Raw genomic sequence first — 27,705 nt, forward strand, 5'->3', positions numbered from 1 at the left:
GCTGTCTTCTCACCATGATAAAAAGGTACTCACATCTCTTGCATTTTACAAAAACAAGTAACTCCTTCTTGATCCTCTATCTACTTCAAGCTAGGTTTCCTCATATAGTTCCATCTGTGTACCATTTCTTTTTTCTTCTTCCATTAATTCATTAATCCACTGCAACTTGTCTTCTGCTCTCACTAAAAATATAATTCAGCAAAAGGAGACAAGTAGGACTCTAAAATACACTAAATTATATTGTCAATACTTGAAACCTCTTTAGCCACAAAAGCCTCCTGTTTTGACAAAGTCAAGAATTACCTCTGATGGACATTTTAAAATCTCTCATATTTGCCTTCTTTGAAGCACATGACCCTTTTAGTCGCTCTCTTCTTAAAAACTATCTTACTCTGGCTTTGGATATGAACACATGCACAAGGTATATACACGATACACTATATGTATTAAATGAAGTAAAATAATTATCATTGTTCCAGTTACAAGTGATATTTTAGGCAAAAAAAAATTTTAAGACAGCTAAAAATATAACATCTTGAGAAGAGAAATATGACTCTCTAAAATGCACTAATACACATTTTGAATACTTGAAAACCTCTTTAGCCATAAAAGACAGGATTTCTTAGAGGCAAGTGGAGATTGAGATGAATTGTTGAGTTCTAATTTAAGACTGGAAAGAAGTCACATTGTTAAGAATCTCTGCTCTGATGAAAAAAGACATCAAAAAATGTATAAAAATAAATCTTTTATCCCTTTCTCCTTTATACTTATTGACATTCTCTCTCCTCCTCCCTCTTCAGTTTCTTCTCTTCACCTAAAAATCTCTCCTTTCCTTCAAGATTCCTCTTTCAGGTTCTTCACAGGCTCTTTTGTCCCCTCTCTGCCAAATTTCCCAGGAGAGATCACCATCTCCTTGCCCACCTCCTCCACTTGCTGTGGTTTGACATTCACCAAGTCCACCTACTGAAGTTGCTTTATTTAGGTCAGCAGTCACCCCTGAGTGTCAAGTCTAACGGCCTGTTCCCTTATGTTCATCCTGTTCCATGACCCTGGAGCTTTGGCTTGTGTCCCCACCTGTGCCTCCTGGGATCATCTCCATTGCTTGACTCACAAAGCACTGCAACTGCCGCTCAACCCTTAAGGTTAGGCATCCCCCTACGCCTTTTTCTTGTCCCACAGCCTCTCATCTTCAATCATCCATCAATTCTAAGAATGGCCCCTCGTCTCTTAGTCTTGGAACCTTACAGCGGTCCCTGGCTTTCCTCACCTCTTCTCCTCCCCTGTCCCCAGATCCTGTGGGTCCAGGAGTGTATGAGAAAGGGTCATCTGCTTTTACCACTTTTATCCTGCTTCCTGCCACCATTAACTCTTGTGGAGCCTGTGTTTGTCTTTTAACATTCTCCCTGAATCCGGACTCGGCCCACCTATAAGTTCTCTTTCCCTAGCTGCCAGAAACACCTTTTTAGAACACAGTTCTTCTAATAACACATTTGCACTCGGAAACGTTGGGTTTCCTCTTCTTGCAGCATGATGACAAACTATTTTATTGTAAGCCAGTTTTCCAAATGAAATGCCTGTTGCACCCTGCGACTCACCCCTACTAACCTCTAATTCATTGCATTGATGGCTCCTCCAGTGTGCCTTGAATGTCCAGGTCTCTACCCATGTTCCCTCAACAAGGAAGACCCGTCACTCTTTATATTGAAAGTCTGCCCATCCTTCAAAACTCAGCCCATGAGCTCCGCAGAGCCCTTCCAAGAAGGTAGAATCTTTTTTTTTCTTTTAGATGCACTTTCTTTTTCCCTTTCTTGTAGCACTTCACATGCTTGGCCATACATTGAGTTTGAAAACCTCTTTTATCTTGCTTCAAGCAGGTCCCTAGCCACCTTTTGTCCCACCTCATGCCTGCCTATGGCAATACAGTAGAACCCTAAAAAGACCCATGAAAACCATGGTCTTATTTTATAGTTCGTCACATGTACTTTCTCCTTCTTGACTCTACTCCAGAGAATAAGGAAAAATTCGGTATTGCCTTTCTATCCCAAGGGGCCAACTGAAATATTATACAAGTACTCAACAAATATTGAAATGAAATTGAAACTGTTAGACACTCAGTCGTGTCTAACTCTTTGCAACCCCATGGACTGTAACCTACCAAGCTCCTCCATCCATGGGATTCTCCAGGCAAGAGTACTGGAGTGGATAGCCTATCCCTTCTCCAGGGGATCTTCCTGACCCAGAGATCAAACCTGTGTCTCCTGTATTGCAGGCAGATTCTTTACCATCTGAGCCACCAGGAAATTAAATGGATTGAATTTTTTATCCAGCCACAAATGGGAAAAAAGAAACTGATAATGTTTCTGCTTTTTAATAAGCTAGAAAGCTTACCTTAGAACAAACTTGGCAAATTACGGAATAAAGTCAACCTTAAGTGAAGGGTATTATTGTGTAGCTAAGATGAGCAGGAGAAGGAAGATACTACAGAGTGATGATTTCTCTTTGGACCAGGAAGAAAATTCAGGCACTTCTAGGAGAGAAAGAAAAGAAATTATGTGTATGTGTGTGTGTGCACCTTAAAAACACCTTTGCATTTGGTTTTGATGGTATTTAGTGCTTGACAAAAACCATTTGATTGTTTTGTGCTGGTGTGTACTCCTGTTCAGAGACCAGGGCATGAGATGCTATAAACACAGGCCGTGGCAGAGCCTGGGAGACCTAGTCCCCAGTTGTTTGTGAGGCTGATTACCTCCTTTCCTCTCCTCCCTTGTTTATATCAGTTGGAAAACCTGGAGCTCCCTCTGCAAAAAAGAAAGAAGGAATTGGCATCCACAATGACATTAGAGGGCTGCTTGCTACCATTTTGCTGGCATAAATCTTGACATTTCAGCAGAATTTTAAGAAACAAGTTGGGACAAATTTCCTATTGGGAAATCTACCAATAATTGATAAACTAACTTATAAAGTCATGCACTACAATACAGGTGTTTAGAATTATGGACATTCCAGGGAAAAAATGAAAACATACAGATGTTCATTTCATTGTTATTTACAGCAGCAAGAAAATGGAAATTAACTCAATAATGCAGCAATGAGAACATGATAAATTAATTTATGGCCACATTTATTTATGTGTCAAATTTTTGTAGTCATTTAAAAATGATATTTGTGAAAACATTTTAAAATATTATGTTAAATGTAGTGGGGAGAGCAGGATGCAACACTATATCTTAACCAAGAAAAAATGTAAACTAAGAAATTTTCAACATGAAATTTGAATGATTTTAACAATGGTTTCCTCTTCATGGTGTGATTAATAGTAATTTTTTCTGTTTTACTAAGTTTATAATGTTAAGCATATTCTCTACTGAGCATAAATGTTCTTACAGTCATATTTTTATGAACAACTTTAAAGTATGAGAATACAGAACTGTCATCAAGCTCCAGTTGTGATCTGCTAAGTGGTGCAGGTCTAGGGGGAATTCTCTGACCACAACAGCCCACATTATCAACTCAGGCTAAGTTTATTTATTCTTCCTTAAAATAAAGCATGTATTTGAGCTATCTGTGCCAGCTGAGCCTGTGCCCTGCATCTTCAGCCTGAAGTTGATTGGTACTAAGATCAAAACCCTCTGAGGCTCCATTCGAGGAAGACTCATTAACTGCAAAAAAGTTCTAAGCAGATGTGACATCCTTGAGAAAGTGAGCGAGTTCATAGAGAGAGGGTCCCAGCACCTGGGCTGCTTGTAAAATGGGTTCCTGGAGGGAAGGTATCTAACTTCTTTTCCATCTCTCTGAGGCCCCTCGGGATGCAGAAGTAGGAGGAGAAAGGAATGGAAGAAAACATGAGATGAGTCACTGAGATGTTTTCAAAGATATCCTCATCTCATAACTTTATCCTTGAGGTTGGGTAGAATAACAGAGAAGTACTCAGAAGGATTTTATCACTTCCCTAAGTGTAAAGGTTTGCAAAAAGATTTTATATTTTTGGCTAAGGTATCAGAGACATGTAGAGACGGTGTTCCTAGTGTTGTGTGAATAAATCAGACTCTAAGGAGTTCACAGAATTGGTCATAGCCCTGGAAAGAGATAATTACAAAATAGCATGACATATGCAATAGCAAAAACCTAATATACATTGTATGGAAATAATTCAAAGGAGGAATTATATAGGAGAGGCACTCTATTGGGAGGGTTTTAATGTATGACTAGACACCAGGTAAGCAGAACAGAATTGGCGGGGAAAAGACATGAAATACAATGAATACGTGAAGAGAAAACTTAATAAACAGAGCTCTGTTGTTTTTAAGATATTAAAGCTGTATTCTTCAGTATCCAAGACTTGAAAAAAACAACCTTAAAGAAACATGTGAAAGCACATTATAAGTACTTCCTAAATATTAGTTGAATGAATGGAGGCCCGATTCCTTAATTACAAACTGGAGTTTTTTGGTGAAAGATATTTCTTCAGTGTGTGAACAGAAAAACTAAGATGTCTGACACACAATAGATTCCCCAAAAATGTAAACAAGAGCACTTATTCATAGTTGAACATATGTCATTATTTGAAATATCTGCTTCACAATTCTTTTGCTTGTCACTGCATTAAGAGTATTACAGGCAATGCATTTTGGAAATCATGTTTCATATTTGCTGTGGAATGACTTGGAGGGAGAGCATTTTTGCATTTAAATGGATGGGTTATTGCCCTTTGGGGCCAATTTTTATTTATATTATCAAATTAACTCCTTCCTGCAATTACTGACTTAAAAAATGAAGGCAAGTACTGAGCAATAAAACAAAATTATACTTTGGACTGAATTTAATTGCTGCACAAATTAGGTTGCAAAGCTCATTCTTCCTGAGAGTTGGGAATAACCTGTTAATATCATTTGCCTAGGGGTCATGGTTCACATTTCATAGCTTTCTTTAATTGGAAGTAGAATAGAGAACAGTTTGCAAGCAATCTGGCTCTTACCAGCTGATAATATTGAAGGCTGAGTTTCAGAATGAGTCTGTCCTTGTAGTCGTGATGCCAGTTGGCCATGAGTGGTCACAACACTCAGAGTTGGTTTTCCTAGAGAGTTGCTGTGTTGTTTTGGTATTGAAATGGTGGGGGCATGGTTGTAATGTGTCTGGCTTCTGAACACGGTCTTTATTAAGGGACAAAGGCAAAATGATTGAGTTTAAATAGGGCTCAGAGTAGAATTTCATATGTTGGATCCCTTTGGTCCTGTGGGTGTCCTCCCCTTGTGGTTTCTTATGTGGTTCTGTAAGACCTCTTGGACTTTATTTCAAGCCCTTAAACTCCTTTTGCTTTGTAGCATCCCCTTCCACATCTTAGAACCTGACGTCCCAGAAACTGATGTCTGTACGCCTTCCTCTTCCTCCCTCCTTGCCTAAATAAACCACATCTACTTATCTTCTTAATCTTCTTGGTTTCCCTCTTTCTCAGCAAACCCTCCTGTTTTCCACTTCATCCCTGGTTTACCATGTTATGTTGCAGTGTAATGCCTGTTATAACTAAAGACCAGGACACATAATTTATCTGTGAATCTGTGAGCAGAAAGAGCAGAAAGAATGAGGGCATCCAGTGTTAACCATTTGACAAAACAATAGATATAATATCTGCTGACTGAAACGAAATTGGTCCTTTTACTGAATATCAGAAGCTAATTTTATTCTCAAAAGATAGAATTATTTGCTTGTGAAATTCTATGTTTTCTCAGAATTGGGAGAGATTTGCTTATGCATTAGATCTGAAAATCAAGAAGAATGTGATGACAGCCCAGAAGCATCCCTTTTCCAAATGGTGAAGAAGCTGTTTCCCATTTTGTATCATCTAGAGCATATCCTACCATTGGCCCAGCAGCTTTCTGCCACCATACTGGCAGTGGACATGCTTGGCAAGGCTGAGCTGAGGATTTTGGCATTTTCATTTTCCCTTTTGGCATGATTTTTCATCAGCCTGCAATTCTGGAATGCACTTCCATAGTATATTTGAAAAATTTGAGCTGGCAAGTCCATACACTTTCAGAATTCACCAGTACTCCTTTAAAGACAGACAAAATTATAAGAGCTGCATGATGTTAGGCCTTACTCTCCTGCCCCCTTTACAGGCTCAGCTGGTAAAGAATCCACCTGCAGTGCAGGAGACCCCAGATCAATTCCTGGGTCAAGATCCACTGGAGAAGGGATAGGCTACCTACTCCAGTATTCATGGGCTTCCCTTGTGGCTCAGCTGGTAAAGAATCCACCTGCAATGCGGGAGAGCTGGGTTTGATCCCTGGTTTGGGAATATCCCCTGGAGAAGGGAAAGGCTACCCACTTCAGGATTCTGGCCTGGCAAATTCCATGGACTGTATAGTTCATGGGGTCACAAAGAGTTGGACACAACTGAGCGACTTCCACTTTCACACTTTTCAAAAAAAAAACAAAAACCTTCTGCTCCCCATGTTCTTCTCAGGCCAGATGATTTTATTTGGTTAAATCCTTCACACCCAAGGACTTCTAGACCTTGACTCTCCAACCTTATGGATGCAAATCATGGCCACCACCTGTCAGAGGTCAGTTGCTCTGAAGGAGGGAAGAAGTGCATGGATTAGAGACCTGTTTATGGATGGGTTTGCATTTTGTGGATCTACTTTTATTTCAGTGTTTGTAGATTTTGCTTATATTTTAAGCATTTCTAAGGGAAACACAAAAATAGCAAGGTTCAGGGACATAAACTTCATATTAACGCCTCACAACGCGAGTTACGTGTCTTAGGCTGCTTGTGGGGCAGTTGAATCTGCTCTAGACGCCTTGCCTATGGGAGTCTGTCTTCTTGATCTCAGTGTAACCATATCATGAATTAAGGCTGTCATTACCATCATATACATTGCCAGCAATGAAACATGCATCCTAACAAAACTGATGTCCGGCTTGTGGAAGTGATCTGTTTAGGACCAGGAGTTGGCAAATAGGATTTGCTATTAGTGCTACTTCTTTATAACTCAGTAAATGGAATCTTCCTCAGCTCTCTTTTAAATGCCCAATATAAATGGTGTTCATTTTAGCTAAAACCTGTAGGTAGACTGAGGAAAATGTAGACTGCAAATTTAGAAATCACTCCACCATAATCTCTCTATTTTATGATCCCAAAATATATATTGTCACCTAACAGAATCCTTTTTGGTTTATGTATTTATTTTTAAAGTATTGCAAAGTTATATGACTTACATCAAATCTGGTAATAATACATTTGATAAATCATGTTTATGGAAAGGAATAGAATTTAATTAGCTTGAATCTTCCCCTAGAAAACACAGGATAAATGGCACCAGCAGTGCCTACCTGGAAGGAAACAGAGTACAGGCTGGAATGTGGGGGTAAAATGGAAAGATATTTTTCTCTGATTTTATTCAGATGCCCAGGTGGCATTATTTCTCCCAGAATTTTCCAGGTATTTGATGCTGTGATTTCCTTCTTCTGTCTGTGGGCAGCACATAATAAATATGAATGTGTTCATAACTGATGATATGCTACCAATAATACCTTTTAAGCCTCTAGAGTACAAGTCCATTAAATGTATGCTCTGTACCAGTTCTTGGGGACTTGACAAGCAGAAGTTCAAATAATATCAAGGCAGTAAAATCTAGGTTTCCCTTTTTTTGAGGTTCATTAGCAGCTGTCTCTTTTTCAATTGAAGTATAGTTGATTTACAATGTTGTGTTAATTTCTGTTGTGCCGTAAAATGATTCAGTTATACATATTCTTTTTCATATTCTTTTCACTTATGGTTTATCACAGGATATTGAAAATAGTTCCTTGTACTATACAGGACCTTGTTGTTTATCCATTCTCTGTATAATAGTTTACATCCATCAGTAGCTCTTTAAGCTTGTGTATACTTTTTTCATTACAAAGCGTAGAAAGGGAAGAATACCCAATAATGGCCAAGTTGACTAACCCCGTCTGGAATCTCAGTAACAAAAGTACTAGACAACATTCCATGGGAAAAATCCTGGGAAGATTTTCTGAAGATTCTGTAGCTACTCTGTATAAAGTGACTCCTCTGGAAATGTAGATAAAGCTGCTTATTTTTCAGAAGTAGCTAGGTGAACCAAAGTGCCTGTTTGCTAACTTTTGAATAGAGGAGGGGGTAGATCAGACTGAGGAGAAGGCAATGGCACCCCACTCCAGTACCCTTGCCTGGAAAATCCCATGGACGGAGGAGCCTGGTGGGCTGCAGTCCATGGGGTCGCTAAGAGTCAGACATGACGGAGCGACTTCACTTTCACTTTTCACTTTCATGCATTGGAGAAGGAAATTGCAACCCACTCCAGTGTTCTTGCCTGGAGAATCCCAGGGACGGGGGAGCCTGGTGGGCTGCCGTCTATGGGGTCGCACAGAGTCGGACACGACTGAAGCGACTAAGCAGCAGATCAGACTGAAGGCCAAAAATTGTTCTCTGTTGTCTTTGCAAATTTTGTCTTAAAAAATGAATTTTCTAGAAAAAAATTACCCAAAGAAAATTTATGACAGTTCTTAGCATTTTACCATCTGAGCCACCAGATAAAAGAATCTGCCTGCAATGTGGGAGACATGGGTTTGATCCCTGGGTCAGGAAGATCCCCTGGAGAAGGAAATGACACCCACTCCAGTACTCTTGCCTGGAGAATCCCATGGGCAGAGGAGCCTGGCAGGCTACAGTCCACGGGGTCACAAAGAGTCAAACATGACTGAGCAACTAAAACACTTTCATATCATTCAGGTAATATGAGCTCTACCTGTCTTCTTGCTGGCAGGTCTGATAGCATCTCTAACTACCTGGTAAATCTGGTCTTCAGGAGCTTACATGCTATTTCTTCAGATACCTGCTCACCAGCAAGTATTGTTGTTGTTTTTCAGTCACTCAGTCATGTTTGAGTCTTTGCAACCCCATGGACTGCAGCATAACAGGCTCCCCTGTCCTTCACCATCTCCCAGAGTTTGCTCAAACTCATGTCCATTGAGTCGGTGATGCCATCCAACCATCTCATTCTCTGTTATCCCCTTCTCCTCCCACCTTCAATCTATCCCAGCATCAGGGTCTTTTCCAATGAGTCAGTGTTTCACATCAGGTGGCCAAAGTATTGGAGCTTCAGCTTCAGCATCAGTCTTTCCAATGAATATTCAGGACTGATTCCTTTAGGATTAACTGGTTTGAACTCTTCGCTATCCAAGAGACTCGAAGAGAATGGCAAATCACTTTAGCATTCTTGCTTTGAAAAACCCATGAACAGTATGAAAAGGCAAAAAGATATGACACTGAAAGATGAATTCCTTCACCACCAGCAGAGCTGCTGAGCCCCAAACTGTGCTATGTATGGTACCTACTCTCAACTCAGAAATTGATAGTCAAAGGAATGTGATTTTGTTCTGATGTAAAGGGATTCTTTGGGTTGGCTTGGAGTAGTGAGACCCACCCCCATTCTCAAACACACACACACACACACATGCCATTCTCCATTTTATGCATTAAAGACTAATTTAGGATTAGTCTTTTTTTTTCTCCTTATTTTAACCCCTCTTGGAGTGATTGTCAAGCTGTGGTGTATACGAGAATCCCCTGGAGAGCTTGGGAAAACATTCCTAGATTCCACTCCTAAGATCATAGGTTAGGAGGGATACAGTGGGATCCTAGGAACCCGCATTTGGCCGAGAGCTCCAGGTAATTCTGATCCAGGTGGTCCCTGTAGATCTCTTTTAAAGAAACCGGAGCTGGAATCTTTGGGTTCACATCCCAGCTCTGCTGCTTTTTATCTTGGTAACCTTACTTAACTTCCTTAAACTTCCATTTCCTCACACTGTTATAATAGGGACCATAATAATACTTCACTGGGTTGTTGTAAGACTTAAATTGGTTAATCCAGATGGAGTGCTACCCAGACTATTAACTCGTAAATGTTAGCTAGGTCAGTTCAACATGTTATGCACGCCTTGAAATCAGCTATGTCAATTAGACTGTTGTTGAGATTAACTTGTTGTTGAGATTAACTGGGGAATATATTGAGTTACGTAGGTGTGTTGAGGGATGAAGTCAGGGAGTCACTGAGTGAAGTATTTCAGTGGCTTGTCATTGTGATAGGATAAAAACCAACTCTGAGACATGATCTCTGAGACCCTGCAGATCTGGCCTCTGCTTGCTGTCTGGGTTCATCTCACACTGCCCTTTTAATCATTTTCTCTCTGATCAGTCACATTTGGCTTGTTTCAGGTTTTCAGAGCTGTCACCCTCCCTCGTAGGCAGTGTGTGTCTAGGAAGGCCCTTTGCATGTATTATTCCTTATGTCTGAAACACTGTTCCCCTTGCTTTCAACTCATTACCTTCTACTCTTCCTTTAGATCTTAGATACCTCTTCCTCCGAAGTATTCTGCCTTACCTCACTACATTCAGTCTTTTTATTATTTGTGCCCATAGCACACCGCTCTCCTTCATCCTCCTTATGAAAGTTACATTCTAATATCTTTTGTGTCTCTGCTAGGGTCCTTGTGCTGTAAGGCACAACACGTGCTAGCTTGTTTTGTCATGAGCACAATTACTTTTGGCACATAAACACTCACTAAATATTTGTTAAACAAATGATTCAATTTTGATTAAATTTCCAACCAGGGAAGAAGACCTGGTTGGAATGACATGTTTCTGCATAAAAACAATAGCAATTTGGATAATCTCAGGAGGGTGAGAGGGCAATGCGCAGGTGTCCCCATGGCAGAGGAAGATAGACAGGGGAACTTAGAAAGGTTCCAGAAAGGTGGTAGAGGAAATCTGAGATATGCATGACCCCGGAGTGTTGAGGTAGTCTGGACAGAGCTGAGAAAGACTGCTGGGTGCCTGAGAGGCAGAACATGGGTGAGAATTCCTTCCCAAGCTCACAGTGGCACAAAGAAACAAAATGGAAAGCCAGGACTCAGATTCGTGAAAGAGCAAATATAACATCAAGACCACTGGGCCAGAGCTGAGCACTTGGAAACAGATGGTTTGGACCAAGAGTCGTTAAGGAATAAAGGAGGTCCAGGGCTCCTGTTGCTTGTTAGACACTGTCTGTGTGGTAGTGAATAATTCATCTTGGCTCCAAGAGCAAGAGACTTTAGCCCTCTAGGAAGCCTGGCCAGTGTCATTAATGGTTTGAGGTCACCAGGCTTTATAGAGACTGTTAAGAAAGAAAAGATTCTCCTTAAGATTCATGATGATGGGACAGAAAATAATTTCTTTCTCTCTAACTTAAGCCAGAATTATAACATTCTTTGACACTTGCCATTTTCCATCAGTTTCTGTAGAATTCCATCATGTCAAGGGCTTCCCACAGACCCAGGTGTGAGATCACCTGGGTTTGACCAGACCAAGCAGCCATTCATTGCTCAGTGGCGGCCCCTGCTGTTATAGAGAAATATAACAGCATATCTAAAGTGACTGACTGGTCATGCAACCAGAATTTGGAGCATGCAAAGGGAGGAGTTAGAGGGGATGTAAAGGGGCTGAGGAAATCCCCGGGAGGAGCCCCAGCGTTCAGGGTACCTTGGTGAGGTGCTAATGCAAAGAAGTTGAACTTAAGGGTTTGTGCAAGCTTTCTTCCACAAGCACCTGGTTTCGTCTCTTCATTCCAGAGGTTTGCTAGGAACCACCACAGTGCCCTCAAGAAATGCCACCGAAAACTTTTATTTGAGGGATTTTAGCACTGTTAGATGACAAATATTTTAAACGATACTCCACTCATTCTATAGGTGACTTACAGTACATTTTAATGAGAGGTGGAGGCTCAGGAGGGGCTGTGCGTGTTTGTTTACATCCTGAGTATGAATCAGAGGATGAATCCTCTCGGGGGAGCCCTGCTGGGATGCACTCTTGCATGAACGCATTTCTGGGTATGTGAGCACCCCTGGCGTGTTGGTACTGTGTGTACAGAGTGAGGCTGTTACATGACATTTCTGGACAAAAACTGTATGTGAAGAAAAGGAGGGAGAAAGCAAACTCACAATCAAATGAAAGTAGGGAGGGGGCAGAGATGAGATTGCAGTTAGATTGTGGGTCTGGCAGCAGATGTTCTACACGAATCCAACTTGCTGCAGCCAGTCTGTTTCCATGGCAACAGAATCAGTAATTATTGAGCCTGGGAGCTCCCCCCTCCTTTCTCCCAACAAGGTGGAGGCTGATGAATATGAACTATCTCCAGCCCACCACTAGCTCTTTCTTCTTCCTCCTTTTCTTTTGTTTTTAGTTCTTTACAAGAAAAGGGGGAGTGCTGAGGAATACCAAGAAGAGGAGGTATCTCTTTATTGATAGAAGAGCATAGGGCACTAAAATTAAATGAAGTTATTGTTTTCTCTTGTGGTGCTATAAGAGAAAAGCTCTCCCTCGAAAAGCCGATGATCTCTGAAGATGCTAAATAAATGAGCAGGAGTTTCCCTGAAATGGAGGCTCCCTTTGATTGGCTGATCTTTCTGCGACTTCTGCCAATCAGAGCACCCCTGGGTTCCAGCTCCATAAACATAAGCAGAGCTACATGCTTATTTTTCTGGACTTGAAGTGTATACCATTCAAAGGTGTGCGGCGGGTCTCCATTCACATGGCTCAACTGGAAATCTATTTTGTGAACAAGCTCACTCAGGAACCGTCCAGTATTTCAGCACTTTGTTCTTCTGGAGGTCGACTTTAAGTCATTTGGTGGCAACTGCAGCTTAGAAGCAGCATCTGTAGTTGGGGAAAGATGGACTTACGGGGGCTTGGTGAGTAAACCTCAGTCTTACACATCTGTGCGCTGGTATTAGCAGCCTGAGCTAAAATGTAGCTTTGTCTTATTGTCTGCCAAGAAAACGGTGAATTGGAACAAGCACATGGAGGAATCAGCACTCTAGGCTAGGGTTCCCATGATGTGTGAGCCTCTGTATTCCAAAGACTGCATGCATCGCTCGGGTATGATGGGGTTTGTAGTTGACTGTGTGTTTTACTGGGATGTTGGTTTGTCTTGCTAGGATCAGTGTGAGGAGTGGAGTTTTGCTTTATCTTCCTGGGCACGAATCCATTTCAAAAGAGGAAGCTTTTAAAACTAAATTTATGAGAGTCAATCCTGTGCATGGCTGGGAGGAGAGAGAAGGGTGCAGGCACGGACCTGAGCTTCGAGCTGCTTGATTGTGTTGCCGGTGTTTGCGTTGTGAAGAGAGATGTTATTACAAAGGTTTGTCAAACACTTCTTCAGACCCTCAGCCAGAGAAAGAAGCATCTCTGCTGGGTGCACTGCCGTTCTTGCTTGGGAAGTATGCAACTGAGCTAGGTCGGGTCCCTTTCTTCGTTCATGAAATCGGTCTCCAAATTGAAATATATTCTCTCTCTTTTTAAAAAATTAATTGCAGAAAGAGTTAGAGTGCAGTCAGAGAGATTCCGGCTGTGAAGAAGCATGCTTCTAAATGACTCTGTTTTGCATCCTTTGAAACCAGAGAAGGTTTGCAAAGTTGAATTCAAGGATTGGCTCTTTGCCAGGGAACCGATGCTCTGAGCTAGTGCTCTGCTCCCTAGGGTTTAATTTTCTGACACTGGTGATGAAATTTTCAATTTTGTTGAGTAGAAAAAGGAGGAATAAGAAAGCAGTGCTGTAAACAGGCAATGGAGGGGCGGTGTGTGAAAGGAGAAACTCTTTGCCTTTGGGGACGCTTCTAGCTGCAAACTTAAATATATATGTGGTGAAATGGAACTCAAGCACTATCCTCAGCAGTAGGATGTAGGATTCCAGGGGAACTACAGTCTTTCCGAATGTGGAGAGAAGAGGCATTGCCTTTGGTTTGGGTGCAGAGAGTGGAAGCTGAACTTGGGGCTTCCAGCTCTACCTAATAAGCCTCTCCCCAGCATCTCTGTTGATATTGAAGCTTCATTACTGTGACTTTTTTTTAATGCGATTTCCCGCGTTATGTGCCAGGGAGACTGACAGCACACTTGACGTCTTCTGTTTACAGTCCACTTGGGTTCAGATAACAGAGAGAAACAAAGAGAAAAAAGCATTATCAAGATGCGTGTAAAGTAGTCATATATGGGAAGTCTCATTGGCTTGTCCTTTAAAACAAGGTCCTATTGACAGAAGAGCGTTGTAGGTCTTCACGTGGCTCTAGAATGGAATTTGCTGTGTCCTGAATGGATTCAGTGATGAACCGGTAAAGAAACAAAAGAGTAGGAAGGTTTTGCCTGTAGAAAACTTGAAAACAGAGCGAGGGTGATTGGGTGTTTAGGAAAGATCTTCGGCTTTTGTGACTGGTAAAGAGATAGGGTTAACTCTCTGGAGAACATGGAGAGTTTCCCAGCTCCGCGTGCCTGCATCCCACACAGGAAACCTGGCTGCTCCAGGTCCGCGTCTTGTCTGTTAACTGAAGCTCTCTAGAAATGAAGGCTGTCCTGTGATCCCAAGCTGCTCAGGATGGTGTGCTGATCGAGAATTCCACCTGATTGGAGGCGAGTGTGAGCATCTCTCTGCTGCATCTCACTACCCCGTACACCTCAGTATAGGCACAATTTGGAGGAAGTCTGGTTTCTAGAGGCTCTGCATTAAGTGCCTGTCACCTCATTAGAATGACCCTCCATCCTCTTTTGATCTCTTCTCTCCCCCTCTAGTGTCATTTGACATGAGCGGAGTGCTGGCACCTGTTGGCACGAATGAGAGAAAAAAATAGCCTTTTATGGAAGCAGTCAAAATGTAAAAAAGAAAAAAGAATAAGAGTAGTTATTAGCCTATTTTTTGTCATGGAAGTCTAAGAGTTTGAAAGCTATGAAACTCTCCCCTGGCTTAAGAAAATACCTTTATGCTGAATCACATAACATTTTGGGGATAGCCCATTTCAGGGTCAAGTAAGATCTCTGCCCTATGTGACTAGCCAAGAATTTATTATGAGCTCATGTTCATTGTCTCCTTTTTGCAAATGGGTCCACTATGTACTGCTACAGCCAGGTCTCACTCAGCGTCTGGCTTAAGCAATGATTTCGGTATCTGAATGAGAACCTGGATGTTCTCACCTAAGATCTGTATTAAAAAGTTTTGGAAATCATTATAGATCATGGTGGTTTTCTCACTCCTGAGCTTAGAGGGTTGGTGAAGCTAGAATTATGGGACTTGAAAATGTTCTTTCAAGGACCAGAATTAATTGCATGTTTGTAACTGTTTAGTTTGCTCTTGGAAGAGAAGGCTTCTTCCCACTACCTCTTCTTGGAATTTGTAGGATGTAGGACATATTAGAAGGTTAAATGTAGAGACTTCCTTGATGGTACAATGGCTGAGACTTCACACTCCCAATGCAGGAGACCTGGTTCGATTCCTGATCAGGGAACTAGATCCTACATGTTGCAAATAAGAGTTTGCATGCTGCAACTAAGACCCAGAATAACCAAATATATAAATAAATATTTTTTAAAAAATAAAGATAAATATAAAGACCAAAAAGTGAATTCCCTTAGATTTTTAAGTGACTATCAGAGTTTCCCAACATTAAGTCAGAGTGAATATAAGTACATTGAATCTAATTCCTGAAATTTAGCATTAAGTTGGAATGATAAGATTCCTCAGTTCTCCCAGCAGTTGGAATAAAATCAATTACAACAGGGGTAGTTAACCTGCCTTGAGCATTAAGTGTGTGCCAGGCACTGTTCAATATATTTTATGCAGATGTAATAGCTCAACGAATCTTTATAGCAGCCCAGCAGAACTACTTGTATTCCTTACTTCCTAAGTGAGGAGATGGAGTCACCAAAAATGTAAAGAACTTGTTTTCGTTTATCCAGCTAGAAACTGGCAAGTGCTTGGTGTTTTCACACACATTGATTTACCACAATGCTGAATTTATGGGTGGACGGAGCCCAGGTGGGTAGAGGAAGGCGGTCTCCTAGGTCATCTAGTCTGACTAGTGGAGTCAGACCCCAGGGAGTTGAATTAAAGAGTCATTGCAATAATTAAAGTCAAATTAGAAAGGCACTGTGGGGTAGTTGAGTAAATTATTAATAATACCATTTAAGAAAAAAAATTTGAACTAAGTAAAAACCTGTCACCAAAATGCTGCATTTGTTCAACCCCACCACCACACCGTGTTCCTGTATGATGTGCCACCTTATTCTGCAGAGTATTTATTTGACTGGTATTAACTGGGTCAATTTCTATATGAAACCAGCTCCTCCTGGGCCATATGTGAGAGGTGGGAGGTCACTCTTTCCATAGCTGCCCTTTGCTTGCATTTGCCAGGAATGGTTTGCAGTTGCCATAGCAATGGTGAGGGTTGTTAAGGGCCACAACAATAGAGCAGCCAGGGTGTGCTATGGGCATCTCCAGGGCTACCATGCTTTCTGAAGACTTGGCAAACAGGAGTGATGGCCCCAACTCAGAAAGATTCCAGGTAGTGACAGAGGACAAACAAAGACGAAGCAACTGAAAGGTCAAGATTAGGCCTGGAAATCATCAAGTGACATAGATTTCAAAATATGCACCTCAGAGTTGCCATCATTGAGATAACTGGGGTAATGTGGAAGAGGGGTGAGTCTTCAGTTCCCACTTTAACCAGAGCATCTACATTCTATCTGTTTTGCAAACTGGCAATCTCCACTGAAGACTTACTAATGAAAAATGAAAGGAAAGGTTGGGTTCCTGAAAGGTTGGGTTCCTAGAAGGAAAAACAAAAATTATTGACCTCAAAATTTTCAGTTTGGCAGATAAAGAAATGAAAGACTGCAGCATAAAAGCAAGCTTACATTGCTATATGGAAAAGGAATCTGTAGGGGTCTTAATAGCAGCTTTTAAAAACATGGGTTATTTGTTATTTGTGTCTAATATTATGCAGTTTCTAGTATTACACCAAGTATTAATTTGTGTGGGCTTCTCTGGTGGCTCAGACAGTAAAGAATCTGCCTGCAATGCAGGAAATGCAGGTTTGATCCCTAGGTCAAGAAGATCCCCTGGAGAAGGAAATGGCAACCCACTCCAGTATTCTTGCCTGGAGAATTGCATGGACATAGGAGCCTGGTGGGCTACAGTCCATGGGGTCACAAAAGAGTTGGACACGACAGCAACAGCAACAATTCATATGTGTAGAAGACACATTTAATAACCATTCAATAAACAATGTCCTCCAGAAACAATATGACAGATCTCTTTCTAGAGCAGCATTGTCTAGCGGGAATACAATGCAATTTATATAATTTTAATTTTTTTAGCAGTCACATTAAAAAAGTAAAAAGAAAAAAAAAAAAACCAAACTCTAAATCTGTTCATTTTAATAAATTATATTATTTAACCCAATATGTCCAAAATATTATCCTTTCTATATCAAACTACAAAATTATTAACAAAATATTTATATTCAAGTTTTTCATGCTAAGTCTCTGAAGTCTGACATATATTTTACACTTACAGCACAACACAATTTGGAGACTGAATTTTCACGGGAAATCTGTATTTAGATTTCACAAAATTTACAGTTACAAAAGTAGATTCAGGAACAGAAGTTGTTCTAAACATACTTAGAAGTTTTCCAATAACTGAAGTATCAATTTTAAAATTTAAATTAGCTAAAATTAAATAAAATTTCAAATTTCTAAAACAAAAAATGCAAAACAAACAACAAAACACCTCAACTGCATAGTCTCATGAACCACATGTTTCAAGGTTCCCAGGACCATGTGTGGTTCGTGGCTACTCCCCTGGACAGTGTAGTGGTGAACCCTCAGAGAATTCTCCTTATAAACTAGGTCAGTTACATTTCTCACTTACTCATCAGACCATGGCACCTTGATCTCTTTTACCTCTATTAGGTATCAAGCAGGCTTGCCCTGCTAACAAAGAGAAAAACCATACATTAGTATTCACAGATGTGTTTACCTTTTGCCCTTAACCATTGTGTGTGTCACATCCAGCATATAGCTAAATCTGGTTGCTCCATTGCACTGTTTGGCATGGGGGAATTAAAAGGTGTGCCATTCTGCATTGCAGAAAGTCAATATGCCATCCGTGGCATTTTTCAGTCCTTAGATATCTTGGCCTTGCCACTCACTGCACTTTGGCACTACTTCCTTCAACTTAATATGCTCAGGGAACATGAGTTTCATTTTAATAATAAGCTAAGCAAACCAGAATAAGAAGGTAACTTTGCTGCAAACAGATAATTCTGTTTGCATAATTGAGGCTAAGGGATGATTTAACTGATGTCATCTTATTCAATTCTGCAAATTTTATTTATTTATAAAAGTTATTGAGGGCTTCCCCTGGCGGCTCAGTGGTAAAGAACCTGCCTACCAATGCAGGAGACATGGGTTTGATCCCTGGGTCAGGAAGATCCCCTGGAGAAGGAAATGGCAACCCACTCCAGTATTCTTGCCTGGAGAATCCCATGGACAGAGGAGCCTGGTCGGCTACAGTCCATGGGGTCACAAAAGAGTCAGACGTGACTTAGCGACTGAGCAACAACAACACATAAATTAATGACTGAATAGTGCCTGCAATTAATTTGGTCTTAAGATCTTTACTTTCAACATCCTTATCTAAAGTTTTCTTTTTATAAATATAAAAGCAATCATGAAAACAGAATCAACCTCTTCAATAACTAGATCAAAATGATGCTACAAAGTCTTCATAGAAGTATCCAATTCCAGCCTCCTAAAGATATTCTGACATTGACAATTTCAGCCCAGTCTGCCAGTGGAAGGATAAAGCTCACTCCAAGCTTGGTGCTCTTAGGCCTTCCATTAGTAAAGAGCTCTTTTAGAAATAATAGAAAAAATTGAGAAAGGAAAAAAATGCCATACGGTTAAATACCATCCCTAGAAGTGGGGATGCCTTCTGGTTCAACTCCACCCATTTCTAGCGTGTTGGACAGAACTGCCAAGGAGAATGCCTTGTGCACTTAAGCACTTGACAAGTGTTGGTTGGGTGAAATTGTGTGAGTCCTTTGCAACTTCTTTCTTTCTATGACATGACTTAATCTTTTTGTTCGAGACAACAGTGGCAAACCAAGTAGATTAAACCATAGGCAGTGTTGACTCTTGAGAGCAAGATGACTTGGTATGTGAATCTGCTGATATTTGGCCAAGCCAAGAGCTAATCCACTCAATCATGAATGAAAAGAAGTGCTGTGGGATTTCAGTAATTACAGAGACACTGGGAACTAGCTGTATGTTACATAAGTAAAATTATCATTACAGTAATTGCTTTTGCATTATCACAGGATTTTGAAGTTCACTAGCTATTTCATCTAGAAAGTCAGGACTAGAAAACTATCATATAGAGGACAGAGCAGTAGTCTCGTATTGTCATCTCTACTTTAAGAATTAAATTTTACAAGTCACTTAACGCTTATGCTCCTCAGCATCTTCACATGGGTAAGGAGGAGTTTAGACTTGGTGACTTCCCGGGTCATGAATGTGTCAAGTTGGAAACATTCAGTCCTCGAGGGCCCATGCTCCATTGATTACAGTAGTCTTTCCCATTGTACCCAGACAGAGCTTCAGAATCCTTCTTAACACAGCGCTAAGTCAGCCACTGCCAAAGGATCAGAATTGGCTTAAAGCTGAAACTGACTTTTCATCCTCTCCTAGGTCACATCATCAGCTCGGTGCCTTGTGTAAGACTTTGGAAAGGAACATACAGGGAATTATCATCAGTATGCAGGGTTTCAGCGATAAGGGAATGACAGTTCTTGCCTCAGCCCCTTGCTCAGCTGTTCCATGGAGGTGTTGCCATCTGACAGGGAGGGCTGCAGCCTGGCACTTCGGGAGCTCACTTCTCTCTTCCTTTGAGCTCTAAGTGATGAGGGACCTGTCAAGGAGAGCAGTTCACTGGCATCATTCCCAGACCTGGAAGCATAATGAAATAAAATTTCATTCTGACTTGGTTGGAATTCTTCTAGCTGAACATTTGAGATAGCATCTGGGACAATTCTAACATCCAATTGCCTGGTTGGAATGAAGCACCCATCAGCTATTGGCTTTCATTCAGTCAGAGCCTCTTGGGACAAATCATTTCTATCTAGAGCCAGCCCAGTCCAGAGGTCCCAGCAGGTGATGCAGAGCCTGCTCATGTCTCACGGGCCAGCAAAGTGAAATCTGCATTTCAGAAGCTTTATCATTTGCAAAGAGTGATTTCAAAGCAGGAAGCGTCTGAAAGTCACTGATGCTGGTACTCCCTCTAGACTTCTCAACATTAAGGCTTTAATTTGAGACTCAGGTTTGAGGGGTATTATGCTGGTACTGTCCACTGGTACTCTTTCTAGTATCCCCAAAGAGTGGGAGCAGGGCCACACCCCTCCAGCTATAGAGAGTGGTAGGGTTTGAGGGGCAAAAGCCTTCATTGACTCCATGAGCTAGGCTCAAATGCCTTTGCAAATTAGACCCAACAAGCTTTGCAAAGACTGCCTTATGGACCATCCCTGTCCATTCTGAGTTTTCCAAGCACTGTGTAGATGATTATTTAACCTTTATGAATCCTAGTTTTCCTTATCTGTTAAAATAGAAGTAAAGATGCATAATTCACAGGGCTGTTGAATGAAAATTAGAGTGATGTCTGTGTGAGTGGTTAGTATGCTGTAATACACTACATAAGGAGAAAACAGTATGATTATAGTCCTTGGGTAGAAGCCATTTACTTTTCATATCTCATAGAATATCTAGCTCAAAACTTTGGCTATGGAAGATTCTCTACTTGGACAACCAGGGTGCTTGCTGTCTGCTCTCAGGTCATTCTCCTTAAACCACAGGGGCTATCCCAGCTCTGCTAGTGCTGGAGGCCACCCAGAAGAGAGCACTGCCCTTAGAACCCCATTGTTCATTGCTGAGTTGCTAAGTTGTATCCAACTCTTTTGTGACCACATGGACTGTAGCCCACAAGCCCACTGTAATTCATGGGGTTTCTCAGGCAAGAAGACTGAAGTGGGTTGTCACTTCCTTCTCCAGGGGATCTTTCTGACCCAGGGATCAAACTGGCGTCTCCTGCATTGACAGACAGATTCTTTACCACTGAGCCACCAGGGAAGCACTTAGAACCAAAGCCCAAGATAAAAGTCCCAGCTTAGCCACTACTAAGATTTAGGTCTTGCCATGTTACCTCTCCAATTATTAGTATTTTCTTCCCTCACAGATAAAATATAAATATTATTTACACTAATCTGACATATAGAAATGTCTAAAGAACCAAAGAATTAACATTTTCCATGTGCTTTGTGAATTATGACATAAAGTATTACTATTATTATTTAAAATCTAATATCTCCTAACGACTCAGCCTTGTTTTTCTGAGGAAGGATAATTGGGAAGATGTTTCTGGAGGCAGAGTACCAGAAGCTCCAGGATGATGATGTATACTTTCCTGATTTTGGAAGCCAGTCAAGATCAAACGATATTGTGCTTCTAGGCAGATGCCTTGTGGCATTCAGGGATACTGTGAACTGCCATAAATAATTGGTGGTGTTTACATTTGTAAGTCAAGATGTTCTTGGGTCTCTGCAGATGGCCCATAAATCTTTCTGGATAGCCAAGTCTTAGCCATACGACACCAATTCTGTCCTTCTTCTTGAAAATATAATAAGCAGCTTTGAAAGCATGCATATTTTGAGTTCTTCTCTATGCAAGTTCTCAGACACTTCTTGATTGCTTTCTTCCCCTCCCCTACCCACCCTCTACCACCACCAGCCATGAACTTCATACCCCTGAATTATACATTCTGTCAAGAGAGGAGGTGTGATTTCTTCCTTTGTAACATCTGGTGATCTGTTTATTGTATTCCCGTGGAAAAGACTCTGATGCTGGGAGGGATTGGGGGCAGGAGGAGAAGGGGACGACAGAGGATGAGATGGCTGGATGGCATCACTGACTCGATGGACGTGAGTCTGGGTGAACTCCAGGAGTTGGTGATGGACAGGGAGGCCTGGCGTGCTGCGATTCATGGGGTCGCAAAGAGTCAGACACGACTGAGCGACTGAACTGAACTGAACTGAACATCCTAGATCTTGAGGAAACCTGAGTCCCAGGATGTCAAATAAATTTCGTCTGGTGACAGCCTGGGGGTACTGGGGGTAGTTACCAGGGCTCTTCATTTGGACTCAGTGGTCCCATGGATGGGAAGGGGAGCAGCACCATGCAGTTACATTATTACAAGTAGAAAAAATGAGGCTCAGAGAAATTGATTGACTTGCTAATATGTCTCTGTTAACAAAGGACAGTGGCCACATTTGCTTGCTCTCTCAATTTATTCAACAATCAATACTTGCTGAATGCCTACTGTGTATGAATTCTAGGCCTTAGTATTATCTGTGAACATAGATAATGTATGACGATCTATGGATTATTCTGCACGGAGGTTTATTTTTAATGCAATCATTAGTGTCAAAATTGGAATTGCCTAAAATGCAGCGGCCATGATAAGAAAAATTTCTGACAGACAAGTTATTTATATATTCATTAATTCATTCATGCATTCACTTATGCATTTATTTCCATGCCCATTTGCATAAAGAATAAATATCTACTTTCAAAAATTGGGGCCTTGGAAGAACTGTTTGAAAACAACTTGAAAGAAATCGATGAAAACAAATTGGCCAATAACTGTCCTTACCTTCTGCCTTCTTTTCTCCTGGTCTCTGTTTATGGCCTTGCTGGCACAGAGTTAGAAATGAACACAGAAGAAGATCTGAATTGTAAGAGCAAACACAAGAGCTGTGCACTCTTTTAGTTTTGCAAAACAACTTACAAGTTGAAATTTGGATGAACCAGATTTTTTTCACTTTACCAGAGGTTTCTGAACTGTTAGAATTGTCAAAGAAGAAATAATCCAGCTATGGTGATCAAGAACTGTGGCAACTCCATGTCTCCTGGGCAGAGGTATAAGTATGAGTGGGTAGGAAAATCTTTTAGCTCAATATCTGAGCATTATAGGTAACTATACAATAATCACACTGTGTGTAGCGAGCTATCATTTTCTTCCACCCCTGCTTAATTTATGTCCTTCATAAACTCACTCCCAGTCACTTGCTTCAAGGCCAGAGTAATGTTAGAAACATTTGTTTTGGTGGGCATATGAATTGTGCCTTTTCTATGCTAGGCACTTTACATATTCTTAGGTCCTTTTAATGGAATTTCTCAAACCTTTAAAAAAATATTTTCAGTGTAACTATTATTTTTAAATTACCACATGCCATGGTCTATCAGGATACAAGTTTTTACCAAAAGGTGCATCCCTGTATACTCAAAGGATGAATAGAAGTCGAGAATCCGGGAGGCTTTAGTGTGATTCTCAGTCTCCATCCTTTTTCCTAACATAGTTTCAGTATCGTGCTAACAGCAATGTTAAAAGACATTATATCCCCTTTTACAGGTAAGGGGATAGAGATGTAGAAGAGTTAGCTTATGATCCATCTAGTAAGTGGCAGTGAAAGTGAAAATGTTAGTCCCTCAGTCGTGTCCTACTCTTTTCGACTCTCTGGACTATAGCCCACCAGGCTCCTCTGTCCATGAAATTCTCCAGGCATGCATACTGGAGTGGGTTGCCATTTTCTTCTCCAGGGGATCTTCCTGACCCAGGCATTCAACCCGGGTCTCCTGCATTGCAGGCAGATTCTTTACCATCTGAGCCACCAGGGAAGTAAGTGGAAGAATCCAGGTCTCTCTGGAAGTTCAAATCCAGGTCTCTCTGACTCCCAAGCCTCCTATATCAACTTGGAAGTCATATATATGTGGCTTCCAAGTTAACTTGAAAGTCACATATATATATATATATATATATGAGGCTTTCATATATGTATAAAACACATATATATGACTTTCAAGTTCACACACACACACACATATATATATTCTGTTTCAGAGAAGTACAATAGTATGATTAACAGCTAACATTTAAGCATAAAATTCTATTATGAAAAAAGTTTATGAGTAGAATCAAGATAGAATGGGAAAAATGGGAAGCAGGATGAGAATTTGAGTTCTAGAACAGAGGTTCACAAGTGACTCATGGGCCAAATCCAAGCCATGGCCTATTCTTGTAAATAAAATTTGGTTGGAATCTAGCCATGCCCATTTGTCTATGTACTGTCTGTGGCTGCCCTCATGCTACAATAGCAGTGTTGATTAGGTATGACAGAGACTGCCCGGAAGGCTTAAAATTATATTTGGCCTTTTATATTAAAAGTTTGCTGACCTGTATTAAATGAGAAAAATGAAGATGTGAAATTTCCAGTTATTAAAGAAGAACTTATTCACATATGTTTAAATGAGCAATTATGGGTATCAAATCACTCTTGTATGCATATCCAAGGATACACTTTTAAAAGCGATGCAACCATTTTATTTTTTAAATATCAACACTGTGATACACTGAAAATTATATTCTTTGCAACTATTTCAACTTCAATAAAAAATTTTCCTAAGTCAACATAAAAATTTGTTAAAGAGTATGTAGATTTTTAAAAAATAGAGAGTTAGGAGACCAGTACTCTAGAAGATAGGATCAGGGATGGGGCTTTCCATAGTTCAAGGTCATCCAGTGATGGAGGGAATTTGTTTTCTTCTCATGGGGCAAACTGAGCCCCAAGTGTAAATGTCACCCCTCAGTCAAGACTCCAATAGGACAGTGCTAAAGAGTGATTTCTTAGACATCTGGGTTCAGTCCTTCAGATCAGAAATACCTTTCACGAGCCTCTGTACTGGCCTTTCTGTCAGCCAGCCATGCTCCTTGACAAGGTAGAAGGCTGGGCTTTTCATGATGTACCTGCAGACTTGATGGGAGTCTGTGCTGTGCTCTAGCTGCCCTGACTATGGGTTGTCCTAGACAAGTGGATGTTTAAACCTGTCTAGCAACCTTGATGTATGTTAGGAGTTGAATTGTGTCGTCCTTCAAAAAAGCTATGATGGTCTTAACCATCAGCACCTCAGAATGTGACCTTATACAGAGGTCTTTACAGAGGTAATCAAGTTAAAATGAGGTTATTAGAATGGGCCCTAAGCCAAGATGGCTGGTGTCCCAATAAAAAGGGGAAATTTGGATCCAGAGGTAAGACATGCATGGAGGGAAGATGATGTGAAAAGACAGAGAGAGAAGACATAAGCTGTTATCAGAGTACCTCTAAGGATGGAGGCCTGGAACCAGGGAGACTTTGGTCCTGGCCCCTCGTCTCCTTCCTTTCGCTTAGAGAAGTTCAGCAGAGTATTTAAGATAAAAAACTCTGGAGCCAGAGCTTTTGGGTTTTAAATCGTACCTACCAGCTGTGTGACCTCAGGACTGAATAGCCTCACTTGTTAAATAGAATAATGTGTGTGTGTGTGTGTGTGTGTGTGTGTGTGTGTCAGTCACTCAGTCATGTCCAACTCTTTGAGACCCTATGGACTGTAGCCCACCAGGCCCCTCTGTCCATGGAATTCTCCAGGCAAGAATACTGGAGTGGGTAGCCATTCCCTTCTCCAGAGGATCTTCCTGACTCAGGGATCTAACCCAGGTCTCCAGCATTGCAGGTGGATTCTTCACCCTCTGAGCCATGACGACTCACAGAAGAATAATAGTACCTGCCTTATAAGGTTATTGTAAGAACCGACGGAGATAATACCATGTGAAAGAGTGTTTGGTACATAACAGATGCTCAGCAATGAAGTCTTCATTATTGGAGATCAAAGGAACAACTACCTTGGACCTATGAATCACCCAGCCTGGAAGTTTTATTTGTGAAATGACCATATACATGTTTGAAGTGGGTTTTTGAAAAAAAACCTCTAATCATCTTTTCTCTTGCTTTATCCTGTCTTATTCTTGCAAAGGCTAATATTTGAGAATAGCCAGCATGCCTTATTAATCCTTTAAAGAAAAAGTATCTGCTCTGGTACCAGTTGGCAGTTAGATTTCATCAGTCACTTGAGATTATGGATTAACTCGCTGATCTTTCTACCCTTCGAGCTAATTAGCCTTTGGACAAATACAGCCAGTCACAGAAGCCAGGCACAGCTGACCAAATACATCTCAAAGCAGATTTGGTGGGTAAATAATGCCAAGCTTACTTAGATCTCTCGATGATACTGCTTTTCTGAGTCACTAGAATCTTGACGGTTTGTCTTTCCCAGCTAGAGTTGGAAGTGAGGTGTTTACAACCCTTCAAAGCAATAGGACATATGTGACTAATTAAACTAGCTATCTCCTCCTTTCCTAACACCACCACCCCACATTTAAAACTAGTTCTTCTCTTATGTTCCCAAATAACTGGTCCAGTTTGGCTTTAAATGATTTCAGCATATTCTTTGGGACCCTTGTGTAACAGATAAGGGAGACTTTCTGACATCCCCAGCTGAAATGCAATTTTTCTCAATGTAATTTAATTACCAATACTTTGGCTACCTGATGTGAAGAGCTGACTCATTAGAAAAGGCCCTGATGCTGGGAAAGATGGAAGGCAGGAGTAGAAGGGGAGGACAGAGGATGAGATGGTTGGATGGCATCACCAACTCAATGGACATGAGTTTGAGCAAACTCCAGGAGATAGTGAAGGACAGGGAAGCCTTGTGTGCTGCAGTCCAAGGGGTCACAAAGAGTTAGACACAACTGAGCAACTGAAAAATAACAAATTTAATTACCACCACCTGCCAAGACTTTCTCATACCTCTATAAAGCACCTTACACAGTTCATGCCTCACCTTGGTGCTAAAGCCTGCTAAGTACTTGTAGGTAATTGTCATATCCTCTTAGATAGTGTTTGGTGAAATTCAGAATGTTTATTCCTTTCATTCTTTGCTAAAGATGACCTCTCCAGATAATCCTTCTCAAGCTCCCTTCAGCTGAAATTATTCTCTCACTGTAAAATCATAGACAGCCTGACCATCAAGCCCTTGGTAGTTGCAAGGAGCTTCTCGGTGGGGCAGGGCCATCCCCGTGGTAGTGACAGCTGGAATGGTGAACCCCTCATGGTATCCAGTTCTGTTGGCTTCTTCCCCAAAGTCTCCTTGCATGGGCAGCCTACGCTGTGCATCTGTGTTCTGAGTGACTCCTGCTTCTTCCTGATCCCACAGGGCAGAGTTCTGGTGAAGGGATTCTAGACTGAGTGACCAGCTCTGACATTAAACAACCACGTACCTACGTCACTGGGTTTGGGGTTTTGTTCTTGCATTTGAGCAAATAGAAAATAAGAAATGGTTTTGCTCTTATCTTAGAAGAGTAGTAGAAGTGTGGTCATTTTGCATTGTCATCAATATGCATTGATTCAACAAAACATTTATCAAGTGACTACTAAGTGCCTAGTACTGTGTTTGGTAAATGGGAAGAATCCAAAGAGAATACAATCTAGGTTTTGCTCTCAGGATCTTAGAAAAGAGTGAAAAAATTTATGAGAGAGTAAATCGTCTTGAACGATACTATCCAGTTAATAACAAAATTGAGAGCTTCAAAAAGATGAAGTCATAGGCCACCATTCTGTCACTTGTATGTTTGGAAAAATATCTCATGGCAAAGAGCAATGCACTCTATGCTTGCATGGGCTTCCCCAAACCAGGCTATCATGTCTGATACCCAAGTGGCATGTGTCTAAATGAATTATGATAATGTGAACTTATTATATAGAATGAACTATATTTTAATGGAAAAATGGCCAAGAAATATTTCTCAGTGAACAAAAAAGGTAGGAGGATACTACACAACATATTACCCCTGGTATTTGTGTGTGTGTGTGTGTGTGTGTGTGTGTGTGTGTGTGTGTGTTGGGTGT

The 27,705-nt window shown here is 41.0% G+C and overlaps 1 protein-coding gene across 6 annotated transcripts in view; it reads left to right on the plus strand.

Annotated features, from left to right (window-relative positions):
• ELMO1 (engulfment and cell motility 1) overlaps positions 1 to 27,705 on the plus strand; it is a 581,836-nt gene that overhangs the window by 429,050 nt on the left and 125,081 nt on the right. Inside the window, exon 1 of one of the 6 annotated variants that reach the window (XM_070787264.1) lies at positions 10,016 to 12,747. The exons of the other annotated variants lie outside the window; for them this stretch is intronic. The gene's annotated coding sequence lies outside the window, so the exon portion shown is untranslated. Of the gene's footprint in view, positions 1 to 10,015; positions 12,748 to 27,705 lie in introns of those variants that run through there. 6 annotated transcript variants of the gene reach the window in all.

Source organism: Bos indicus, chromosome 4 (genome assembly GCF_029378745.1).
Source record: "Bos indicus isolate NIAB-ARS_2022 breed Sahiwal x Tharparkar chromosome 4, NIAB-ARS_B.indTharparkar_mat_pri_1.0, whole genome shotgun sequence".
NCBI lineage: Eukaryota > Metazoa > Chordata > Mammalia > Artiodactyla > Bovidae > Bos > Bos indicus.